Source organism: Corapipo altera, unplaced genomic scaffold (genome assembly GCF_003945725.1).
Source record: "Corapipo altera isolate COAL_440 unplaced genomic scaffold, ASM394572v1 67, whole genome shotgun sequence".
NCBI classification, from domain to species: domain Eukaryota; kingdom Metazoa; phylum Chordata; class Aves; order Passeriformes; family Pipridae; genus Corapipo; species Corapipo altera.
Window position 1 is genome coordinate 3,479,488 of NW_020884906.1, and position 12,399 is coordinate 3,491,886.

A 12,399-nucleotide genomic window follows, 5' to 3' on the forward strand; every position below is an offset into this window, starting at 1 on the left:
CAGCTCCCACACCTGTGCTTTTCTTCTTGTTGCCATCCAAATTGGCTCAGGACACGAGAGATGTCCAGAATGATCATCCCCACGTGCTGCCCTGCTTGGATGGGGGAACCTGTGTCCTTGCAGTGCACCTGTGAAGAGTCACTTTGAACCAGGCAGCTCCTGGTGCAGCCCCACAACAGCCCCACTGAGTCACTGAGCCCTCATTCCCATGAGGGCCCTTCACAGAAGCTCTGCCACAAGAGCTTCTCTAGCAGGTACTCAACTGGTGTTGCTACCTGGAACCTTCAAAGAATGGGTAGGTCAGGATGGGAAGGTTCTGCCTTATTTGTTATCAGACCCAACAGGAGGGTTTTGCCCTTTGCAGTGTCACAGGAGTCCAGAGAGTCTGAGAAAGGCTGGTAGGGTGGTAAAACCTTTCAAACAGCAACAAGACAGGTGAGGCATAAATGGCTGTTGCATTTTTCCTTCGGCAAATACAAATCAGAACTGTCTGTCTGCACGTGGATATGCTCCCAGCAACTCTTGCAGTTGACTTTTTCCATGTTTACTTGCTTTTTAGCAAGCTGCTAAGTTACATTATTGGCTTGCTGCTCCAAATATCTGCTGTGGTGGCTGAGGACCACAGAGGTACCCTTTCCATGGGGCTTCTTTCTGATTCCATGGATGGGAGAGCTCCCAGCCAGTTCTTCTGTAACAGTGCAAGGCCCACTCATAGCTGGATGGAAGGTCTGATCATCCTTATTTTGTATGAACATAATTTTTTGAAGTCAAATACAAGCATTTAGCAGTGCAGTCCCATAGGTTCAGATATTTTGCTATGCACAGCTATAGTTTGAAACCTGGTACTGCAAATCCAACTGCTGTAAATATGCCATGAATTTGGAAGGGAGTTGTCTTGCTATAAGGAATGTGGCCCTTCCATTACCAGTTCTGTCAGCTGACAGCTGGACTCCCAGCTAAGTCCCAGAACAATAAAACAGCACCAAATTATTAGAGGGAGTCAGGCACAGCAGGAGACCTGCTTTGACATTTGCCCATTTATGACTTCAATATTATGGCTGTCCAGCAGTAGGAGACTAAAGAAGCACCTATTATCTAGTTTTCCTTTTGTATAAGCAAAATAACATTCTCAATACACACTCCAGCTCTTTTAATGAAAAAGGCAGAGGAAATAAACTTGCTGAAGAAAACTGAGATGCCAAATGCAAATATTTCTGTCCTCAGCACACAGAAATCGTAGGCTTGAGGTGTGGCAGTAGAACATGAATATTTCAGTTTGGAATTCCTACTTTAATTTAATAGTAGCATAGTCTAAGTCTGACAGAAATACGAAGTTCCTTGTCCTCCTGCATTCAAAGCCCACTTTCAAGGCTGAATGATGATTTCTAATCTCTGCACTAGCACTTCATGTGTTTACACAAACCCAGCTGCTTCCCATAAATTGTGGATCATAAAGTCCATCTTAGACCTCGTTGATGACCAGTAGCCTAAGAATGGCCCCCCAAAAAATATCCTGAACATAAATAGCAATTTCCACCCTTTAGGAAAGCCAGGCAAAGAGGGGGACAGCAGAGCACCCACAAAATGGGCTGTTGTCAGCTCTCAAACCACTGGTTCTCTGCCCTGGTCTGCAGTTACCTAAGTTGTATTGCTTTTTAAATAATAAAATGTTAAAATGCTTGGAAATTATAATGATAATTGCAAAGTCAGTTTTCCGGGTTTGTTTTTGATTCAGGAGTTTTCTAAGTGGTTCTTTGACCTTTACACAATATTTCACTTAACACCTTGCCCAGCTGATGAAGTTTAGCTGCAGTGTCAGTGTTACAATGGTACACACTGAATATAAATACAGTTGTCCATGGAGCAGGAGTTACAACTAAACACAGGAACTTAAAAGAGTTGGTGTTTCTGATGTACCTCCCTACTCCAGATTATAATGATATCTTGTGATCATTTTAGTTGTGCAAATTTCTCTTGTACAGACAGGAATTTACTACAGCTTTGTACTTGCAGAGCATGGCAATATTTACTTTTTACAATTCTGTGAAAAAACCCCAAATCTTGTTTGCTGTAGTCCCATGAGATGACTCATGGAGTGAGAAAGTGGAACAGCACTTGGGCCAAAATCCAATAAATTTCAAAACTGTCTGCTGTTCTCTGTGTACCTCTCAAATGTCTTTGCAATTCTTTTAATTGAAAATTCTTTTGACTTCTCCAGCTTCAGCACAAGTTAATCCTATAATAGGACAACACTCATTAAAATTAAGAAAATATTAGTTACACTGCAGCTGTAATTAAAAGCAGTCCTTGATGTTATAAGAGCTGTACACCATTTTCAAGATCTAATTGATACCCATGATGATTTATTCAATCTATGCACGCATTTTGCTAAATCTTTTAAACACTTTTACATTTTCTTTTTAGGGAACAGATCGTTAAAGTGGAGTGATTTCTGCAGTTTAGATTACACACATTTTATGGTCAACTTCATTTCAAGTTCTATTATGCAGCATATTAAATGCCTCTTGATTCTGTTTATGTGTTGGTTTGATATAAGCTGCAAAGTTCTGAAGTGCCATTGATCGCCTCTGCAGAACAATAGTTTATTCCTTGGATGTCCTACATTTGTAAAATAAGTCTGTGCATTTAAGCTATATTTGGGTTCTAGTCAGTTCAGCATTTGTAGCGTTTGCATTTTTGATCTGTCATATCAGTTGTAAAAGAAAACAACTATGAAGTCTCCTTCATGATTTGCTTTTAAAATATAATTGATTTCTACAGCCAAGCACATTAATCGTGGTCGGTTATTTAATAGAAGTTTTCAGATTTGTGAAGTACTTTTTGAAGTGAGTGTTGCCCCCCCTGTTTTTCATAAGAATGATTATTTACAGCCTGCTTTGGATGGGGCTACCAAAGCAGTGGGGTTTTATCCTGGAGCTAGAGAGAAGTGGGTCATCTGGTCTCTTGATTTCTGTAGCATTTGTCTGACGTGCAGTCCCTGGAGAATCTGAGTCAGATCAGAACTCACAATTCTTGCTGAAATGAATATATTAGTTAAAGTTTGCTTACATACAGTATTTTGCAATATCTCTGCACACAACCATGTCCTTTGGTATTTTTACCCTCACACAAATGATGCCACTGTAAAATCTTCGAGTTTGGGCAAAGAAAAAGTGATTTCTTACTTTTTGTATTTCAGCACTCAAGAAGGATCTCCTGCTCCTGATTCCACACTCATCTTTTCCGCCTTGCTGACTCCACTTCATGCTGGAGATGTCATGATTTCTGTGGTCTTCAGTCCTTCCCCAGATGGAAAACTCCCTCCTGGGTTAAGATTTAGCTGCAGAGAGGAATTTTAAACTGAAGGAACTAAGGGAAGGAATAGCAGCTTCATTTTAGTTGGATAAAAGGCTGAGACACACCTCTTTCACATCAAGCAGAGATTAAACAGAAAAGGCAACACAAAGTAGGGATGAAGTAATTTTTTCACAGAGTGTTCTCTCAGCATAGAGGAATTTAAGGGAAATTATGTCTGTAGGATGCCATGGAACAGTGGCAGAGCAACTGTGGCAGAAAAAAAGCAGTGGTGATTTCAGAGCAAATTTTGGGGTGGGTACCTGGTCTGTATGGAGACAGCCTCTTCTTCATTTGAAAAACCTGGTGGGCTCATGTTCAGATTTCACAAACTCTTTCATGAGAAGATAAACCTTGCATTTAGAGCACAAAACTCACAGAGGCTCAGTGAGAAAGATGCTTCCAGTGTTTTTCCTCTGATATTTTCCTCCCCACAAATTTCTGGTGATCTAAGCAGTGATCTGGTCCTGAGGCAACAGGGAGGTGACTTTCCATGTCACCTACAAACATCCTCATTCTTGTCTCAGCTGTGCTTTGCCTGTGTTAGCACAACTGGTGGCTCTTCTCTTGTTTGCCTTGCACTGCAGCCAAAGGAAATATTCACTCTTATGTAAGACAGTGCTATGGAGCCAAAGGAAAAAAAGCATTTGAATAACCAGAATAAGGGCCAAATGTTTGCAGGCTGATCAGTGTGATGAAGGTCTGCAAAACTGGGGAAGGGAAGGGTAGGTCTGTAACATAATCAGCCTCATCTCTCTTTCCAATAAAGAAACTGTTTATTACTAGAGATACATTTTAATCTCTTGCATGAGTATTAATTTTATTCAAAGAAACAAAACTTGCTCAACAAGCTTATAAACGTGGGTAGGAATGATGATCATCTTCAAAAACGTGCCTGTATTGTCAATTTTCCAAGACCTGAGTCCCCTAGTGCCAGAAATGTGTATTGCTGTGTGTCTGTGGCCGTCACTCTTTATGTGTGAGGAGGTATTAGACTGTGCTTCTAGCAGGAAAAAAGGGAACAATATTAAACTATTCTCCAGCTTAATTAAGAGCATAATTATTAAAGGGGCAACTAGATTGAGAACCCAGATTGTCTGAGAAGTTCCTAATGTTTTGCGTGTCCTCTGTTCCGCTCAGACATCGGATCCTCACTGAGCAGCAACGGTGCTACCCTGGAACCTGTGCCAGGTTACAGCAATAATTGCAAGCCCCCCAGGATCCAAGCTCAGAAATTTTTGTATGTTCTCAGGAGACAAAGATGAGTGATCATCAAAGGCAGAGGAACACAGCATGACTGTCATAAGCCTGAAGTTACAACTTAGACATGCAATAGAAAAATATCATTGGTACCTCTCCAGTGCATAGCCTGTAGTAATTAAAAACTTGATCCCTGCTGTTTTATCATCTCATTAGCAATGGGGGCACAAGACTTTTATCCTTGTTTGTCAGGAATCAAACATACCAGAGGAACTCTGATTATAAATTGATGAAAGTAAAGTTAAACTTTTAAATAAGAGCGGTTTCAGTTCACAATGTTTTTAAAGCTGATTAAAGAGATCTCGTCTCAGTAAAAAATAATACCCAAGTCCAGCACAAATAGTAGAGGTCATCACTGGGAATAGGATGTGAAAGAGCATTTGAAAAGTGCACGTACTCTTAAAGTGTACTGGGGGAAAAGCAAATACAAGCCCTTTCTGATAGTTTGAATGCAACGAGTTTCGAACTTTTGATGAATTTTAACTCTTCAAACATTTCAAAAAGCTCGAGTCTGTGACAGTTTTCATTGCATAGTTATGGGACAGAGGGGTGTTGTTACCATGTCAGTGAATACAGTGTGGTGTAGTGTTTCTGTTAATGATAAACTCTGTTAGTAACAGCAGTAGTGGCTTCCCCTCACACACCTTGCCAACAACCCGTGCAGCATTTGTTTCAACCCTGCAGGGTTCTGGGGTAATTGAAAGCCTCTTGAAACCAGTGCAGAAGATCCTATTTACTTTTTGTGGGGTTTGAATCAGTCCCGTTCAGAAGAATTCTTCGAGTAGTTCCAGGATGGCTCCAGGTTTCCAGAAATATTGTCACTTTATTGCATTTTAATAAATCCCTGACCTGAGCAGTGGTACCAGCACTGAACAGGGCAGAGGCAAATTTGGTGGGAGAGGACTGACGGTAACATTCTTTTCTTTTGTTTGATACCATCTGAAAACACTTTTTTTTTCCCCCCTTTTTTTTCCTCCCATGAATCTCTGTTTCTCCTTCCCTTTCTTCTTCCTCTTCTTAAGATCTGTGACTCTGCTGTCGGAGGTCTAACAGGCTGAAGTATCTGAACCACTGTGCTGATTTTATTAACAAGTTTTTCATCCCAATGAAAAAGCTGGACCTGTGTCTTTTCATGGCGAGTAGGAAGCCACCCTTGATGTTTTGGGTCATTATAAGGAAGGATAGCACTCATTATTTCAGAGCAATGGTGAATCAAAAGTAAAGAATCTGAATAATTTTTTTTCTTTCAACCTGGCAAAAGACAGGTCCTTTAAGCCAAGAAGACTCATCAAGAACTCAAGGACTTTTTTCAAGTGTAAAAGGCAGGCAATGAGAAACAAAGCAAAAATGATGATACGGTACCTCATTATTTCACTGTGATTACTTTATGAGAAATAAAATTATCAGATTCAACAGAATTCATTATGTGTGAGAAAATGATCCATCAAAGACAGAAGAGAATTACATGTTGAACCAGATTCTTTCACAGAAAATTGCATCTTTAAAATATTGTTTTTACAGCAGATGAGTGAGATGGTTGCTTAAACAATCTCTCATCAGCATAAAAACTCAGGTTTATTCCAAATGGAAAATAAAGAACTGGATAGGCAATTTTCTGAAAAGTTACAATGAAGATTTATTTTTTCAAGATGGAAAAAATATACTTTAAATGTTGACCATTTAATTAAATTGAAATGGATCAAACAGAAAAAGTGACAGAAAGGAAATCTATTTCAGAACTGAGCATAATTGGCTTATTGAAGTCATTGTCACTGTGGAGGCAGGAACTTAATGGGACTCTGAAGAAAGAAATACTTCACAAAAAGTTTTGGGGAAATTATGACAGCTCTTTTTTTTTGAATTGCAGTTTTTTGAAGAGATGTAAAACTTTGTACTTCGGGGCATAATTCAGGCTCAAAGTGTTGTGGCTTGGGGAGAAATCTTCCCCCGCAGGCAGGTTACCCCTGGGTTAGTAACTGCAGCATTCCTTTCCCTTCCTAGGCAGCATCTGTTCCCAGCTTTTCTTAAAGACAGGATGCTGGGCTACTACACCACTAGTCTGATCAAGTATGGAATTTTGACTATGTGTCTAAATGAAAACAGAACTCGGCAAAGTCAAAAATTTTTGAGCAGTGGGATATTCTTTCTCTGCAGGGATGTTTAATCAGAATTATGTAGCTCCCAAATGGACAAAGGAATAAGAGGAAACATATTACCACACACACACACACAAAAGATATTTACACTGATTCCTGCAAACATAGTTAAGAACATATGATAAAAGCTTGAAGACAATGAGCCTTGATAGTTGGATAAATAATACAGACCTGAGGCTTCAATCACAAAAGCTGAAATCAAAATAATCTTTGTAAAGTCTTGAAGATCTGGATACAGATATTTTCCTATAGCAAATCTGAAATCTGTGTGATTTTTTCTTAGCACAATTTAACATTAGTCCCAGTGAAATACAAATTGCAGTGTTCTCACACTATAAAAGCTCCCAAACAGAAAAGATTTTATTTTGTATCTACATACATTGAAAAACTCCTCAGTGTTAAGGTATAAATTATTATTCATAATACTCCTAATGATCTGCTGCACAGAATTCTAATATTAAATTTTGGTACTCTTGATTTTCAGATTAAAGAGAAATAGTAGAGTGAAAAAACTGAATCAGAGTCTTCCACTAAGTCACTTCAAGTCCTCAGACTGTGGACATAGATACCTCAGAGCAAGTTAACTCAGGTTAACTAAGGTTTTCTTAAAAAAAATATTAAAATATGTACTATTTCTGCTTCTCCCATTCCTTTCTTTAACCCATTAATCCATTAAGCATTATCCAAAGACATCTATGAAGAAAAGTCTTATTTTCTATGCATGTGTTCTGTGCTCAGGGCTATGTCCCTCTGTAAGTAAATCTGAACACAGGGTGGGCAGATGGAAGGAGAGCACAGAAAAGAAGAGACATCAGCTAAAATAGTCCAGAGCTTATTTGTGAAGACAGAACAAAAATTTAAGAGAGGGATAAAAGAATTAAGTCTCCAATGTTTTGTGAAGATTCTGGAGCACAAGGTAGTGGCAACTGGATCAGCATCCTTTCTACACCTGACAGGTCAGAAGTGGAACCACTCTCAGCACAGACAGTAAAAAGCAGTGCTGTTACAAGGTGAAGCTACACTTCTTAGCATTCTGCTCTTTTATTTTAATTTTTTTTTAGCAGTACTGTGGAATTTCCCCTCCCTCTGCCCGAATTTCCCATCCAGGGAGAGTTGGGGACTTTGCAAGCAGCAGCTACTACTGTCACCCTTTGACTTCAGCCTGGATAATGTTCTCTGTGCCAGCACTGATCTCCACTGTGTGCTTTTCTTATCTTGAAACTGAGGTTAGTGCACGTGGGAAAACATGCAAAGAGTTTCCATTAAATTAGTAAAACTAATTGTTTGTTCAGGCAACATTCCATGTGAAGGCAGGAGAAACAGCCCATTGAAGTGGTTTTCTCTGAATTGCTGTAAATTGCAACAGTGCAATGGAAATGAATGACAGCTGAATATCTGGCCTTTTGTATTGACCAGTAACGTCTGTACTGGTATAATTTGAAAAAACTTCCAACAGTAGTATTTCTATTACAAGTCAAAATGCAATATAACCACCATTTTAATATGATTTTTTTAGGATATATAGCTATAGGCATATGGGATTTTCTCTGTGGCTAACTCTCAGCTGCAGTTGACTTTGCAACTATTTGCAGCCTCAGAGTTTGGTTTCTCAGTGAATTAGACAAAAAATTCAGGGTGCAGAAAAGTTTGTCCTTAATCACATTATCATATGTCCTGAACAAAATTAAGGTATCAAAGATCTCAAGGGTCTTTAAAAAGTAAATATAGAGAAAATGAAAATTGGAAGGACCCATCCAACTGTGTTGCATAAGTACAATCTCATTACTGCTAAATATACTCCAGCCTGCTTATAGTGATGGCATCTTCTGACCTGTAGCTGAGTAAGGGAATAGGAAAATGTTATTTCTATTCTGAATGATGGGTTCTTCCCAGGTAGTCTTCTACATTGCTGTTTTATTTGTATGAGACTGCACATGGATGTTACAGACCACTGCTTATATTCTCCATCTGCTCCAAAACCCTCTTCCTTTAGATTGTGCGTTTGGTTAAAATAAGTAAATTCAAGCTCACAGCAGTGTTTCTAAAGTGTACTTCACTTGAAATTCATTCTTTTTAGTTTGGCCATACTATAGTCTAGAAAAGACTTGGTGGTTCAGCCACTAAAGAAAGATGAGGCAGATGCTGCTCACTCTGAGATCAGAATGTAACGAGGTTCTACCAGACTGCCCTGCAGACCTCGTGAGATCCCACACTGGAGAGCCTGCCATGGGGAAACTGGGTGTGCTCACAGTCCAGTGACTGTGGAAGGGCACAGAAGCCAAGAATATGACAAGGACCCTTGTCAGGGTGTCTGATCCTCAAGAAGAACTCCAACCAGGGATAGCACATGCCTGCCCCTGACTCTCCCCTGAGCAGACAGGCAGCTGCTCCGATGGCATCTGCACCTGCCCAAGGGCATGAGCTTTGGGGAAGAAAGAATTCAGACTCTTGAAGACCTGTTAGAGTCTGAGGACCAACGTGTTTCCAGGGGTTTCAGGCTTCTAAGCAGTTTTGTTTCCACCAAAACTGCCGAAGGAGGCAGGGGAAGGATGTGCAGATCAAACCATGCAAAATCTCAGTTTATTCTTGATCCGCATTCACATTGTGATGAGCACTGCATTTGGCTTTTCCCTTGGGGCATCAACAACAAAGCCTCCTTGGCTGGGGATTTCAAAGCTGCCTACAGCATTTGCAGGCCTGCTGAGCTCTCCCTAAAACCCATGTATGGTTTTCCAAGAGGATTGCTCCCTAAGTTGTTTTTTTCCTTTCACTACCCGACAAGTGGTCCAGATTAAGGCTTGAGTGCTTCCTGCAACCATGGAATGCCTGCAAAAATAAAACACATCTTAAACAGGGTGAGTGCTAGGTCAAGTCTATCTGCTGTTACAACTGCCTGAGCTGAGCAGAGTTTAGAACAAAATCTGGACTACAGATCTCTTTCTATAAAGAAACTATAAACGTTGTCACGGAGAAACTAAAGAAGTCTCTTAAAATCATATATGTACCAGCAACATATAAATCAGGCCTACTATATAGCAGGTAAAACAAACAGCTATTATTACCTCTTCTTTTTTTTTTTTTTTTGGCAGTGCTATTATTTAAAACATATCTCTTTCTTCTGAGATGAGGAGAAACACTTCATTCCCAGGCACAGAAGGAGAATTTCAGAGATAAATATGTTTCTGACTCACCCGAATCAAAGCTGACCCTGTGGCTGAAGTTGGTGATAAAAAAAGAAAAAAAAAAAAAAGAAAAAAGAAAGTAAAAGAAAACTGTTCCCCTTCTCTATAAGCGGAAAAGAAACTTCAGCAAAGATAGTGTAAAAAAGGAAAGTGAGATTGCCCAGCCCCGACTGGCTCTTTCAGGATCTTATCATTAATGTAACATTTAACAGACAGCCAGGCTCGAGCCTGAACCAGCCATTCCTCCTCTTGAAAAGTCTTTTTGCTTAGCCAAGCTTAAACCCCTTCTTTTCAAGATAAACACTGCACAAAGTGAAGCATAAATTCAGTGAAAGGCACAAAGATGCAGCCAGGCTGGACAGGGAGTTAAAGTATAATATTCCCTGATCCGAGGTCCACTGAAGTCACCCGAGTGCTCCAGCTGTCCCTGTGCAAGAGGGGAGTTTGCTGACAAAAATCAGAGGAAGGTCCCTGCTGATGGGATTGCACAAATCCCACGGCCAGGAAGGACACCCAGGTGATGTTTTTGTTTCTGCAGCGCTCCTCAGCTTCTGGCAGAGACACTTCTGTAGATTTTTTTTCCCTGTCCTGTCCAACCCCATCAGAAACTTGGAGCGATGGAGAAAATTAATTTATCAGGGAAGGAATTCCTTTTGTCATGTAGGAGCCATTCCACCTGAGAGAGATGCAGTTCGTACAGCTGCTCAAATGAAATAATTGCATTCTGGATTGTTTGCATAAGTCACTATTATTTATTACAGACACACAGAGAAACAAGTTAAAAGAAAATTATTCAGGTCAAACTCGGGCACTTAAAAATAAGAAAATACCAGGAACTGAGATGCTGGTGGAGCAGCAATAGCCTCCTGCTGTTCATACATTATGGCAGAGTTTTTAATTACATAATTGCATTTTTTTTGCAGAGAAGCCACAGAGACAGAGCAGTGCTGTTTGGTGCTTCCCTGTATCTGCAGTGTTTGGTGTGTTCCTCCCTCCTCATGGGCAGCACACTGACAGGATTATTCATTCCCTAATGGACCTCTCTGTAGCACTTATCACTGAAGTATAAGTGTTCTGAAAACATAACTCATGCTTTCAGGCTCTGTGAAGACAAATAACAGCGTTATTGCCTCTTTGCTTGCCAGAATTTTTTAAATCTATCATCATGCTCCCAGAAATGACTGAGGCAGTCAGCTGAGATCACACATTTCGGGACAAACAGATACACTTTTGTAGAACTATGAGCAACTGAAAGGTGTCTCATAATAGGAAGCATTGGGCAACCTGCCTCCCAAACAGTGCAACTGGCTCCATTTGCTATTTTGTCAGGAAATGTGTGCTTCCTCTTGGAAAAAAACCCCAAAGGGGTAATGGTCATGCCCTTTCCTCCTGCCCCAAAAATTTATGGACTAACTCAGACAAATAAAATAAATAGTTTATTAGAAGTCAGGGAGACATTATCCATCATAGCAACAATGTAATAGACCTTTCCTGGAAAGGGTTTTAAAGAAGGAATTTAAGATATCTGTCACATTTGGCATATGCAAGAATGTATATACACCTTATGCAAACACTGCTGGATTACATGTAAATTTTATGATGAATGTTGAATCTGGCCCAGAGGGAATTATTTGGGAGAGATAATGGATAGGAGTATGACAGGGAGGTGTTGGGTGAGATACACTTTGGGGAATGTAGCCAAATCTATTTGCAGTTGTTATGCATTTAATAGCCTGATGTAAGTAGAAAAAGAACTTCACAGGGACAAATGGGATATATGTGCTTTAGTTGGTAATACAGATTCAAAAGGGCAGATCCAGTAGTGCTGCCTTAGGGGACTGAGTGACAACAGACCCAATAAAATAGATGCTTCCAATTACCCTATGTTTATATAGTTTGTATTAAAAAAAAAAAAAATTCCCTTTTTATGCAGAATATTTCCATAAACTGCACTAAACTGCTCAGCTGGTACTTTCTCATCCCATTTTATAGCCAGGACAGGTACAGCAGGTAGGCAGAAGCCTGGAGTCCTGTGCCCATGTTAGAAGTTTGTATCACTGCTACAAAGACCTGGGGCTGAAAGTGCTTTGCCTTTACAGGAATAAAACACCTTCAGCTACTAAAGGACTGACCATTTGCAGTTTTAACTCCGAGGTCTGATGTTCCACTTGGTCTGGGGAGAAGCATATGTGGTTTTTTTGTCTTCCCAGGGGTGCACAGCCCTTAGCCTGGTGGATCACTGGTGGGCAAGCCAAGGTTCTCCAGTTCCCGTGCCCCACACCAGGAGGGTCTCGCCTGCTTCTGGCTCAGCAGCCCAACATCACAGTTCACACACTCAGTGTGGGGCACAGCAATTTTTGTGGGCGTGGGAAGGTTCCTTGGGCCTGCAATTACTCTGCCTAAAATGAGTCGCACTGAGACCCAAGGAATTAGGGTGCTCAAACCCA

The 12,399-nt window shown here is 40.3% G+C and overlaps 1 long non-coding RNA gene across 1 annotated transcript in view; it reads right to left on the reverse strand.

Annotated features, from left to right (window-relative positions):
• Window positions 1-2,841: 2,841 nt before the first annotated feature.
• The window catches only part of LOC113951372, a 32,690-nt gene continuing 23,132 nt past the window's right edge, over window positions 2,842-12,399 (reverse strand). Inside the window, exons 3-4 of the long non-coding RNA XR_003529125.1 lie at window positions 3,186-3,340; window positions 2,842-3,036 (exon numbers count right to left, since the gene is read on the reverse strand). This is a non-coding gene — a long non-coding RNA (uncharacterized LOC113951372). The remainder of the gene's footprint in view (window positions 3,037-3,185; window positions 3,341-12,399) is intronic.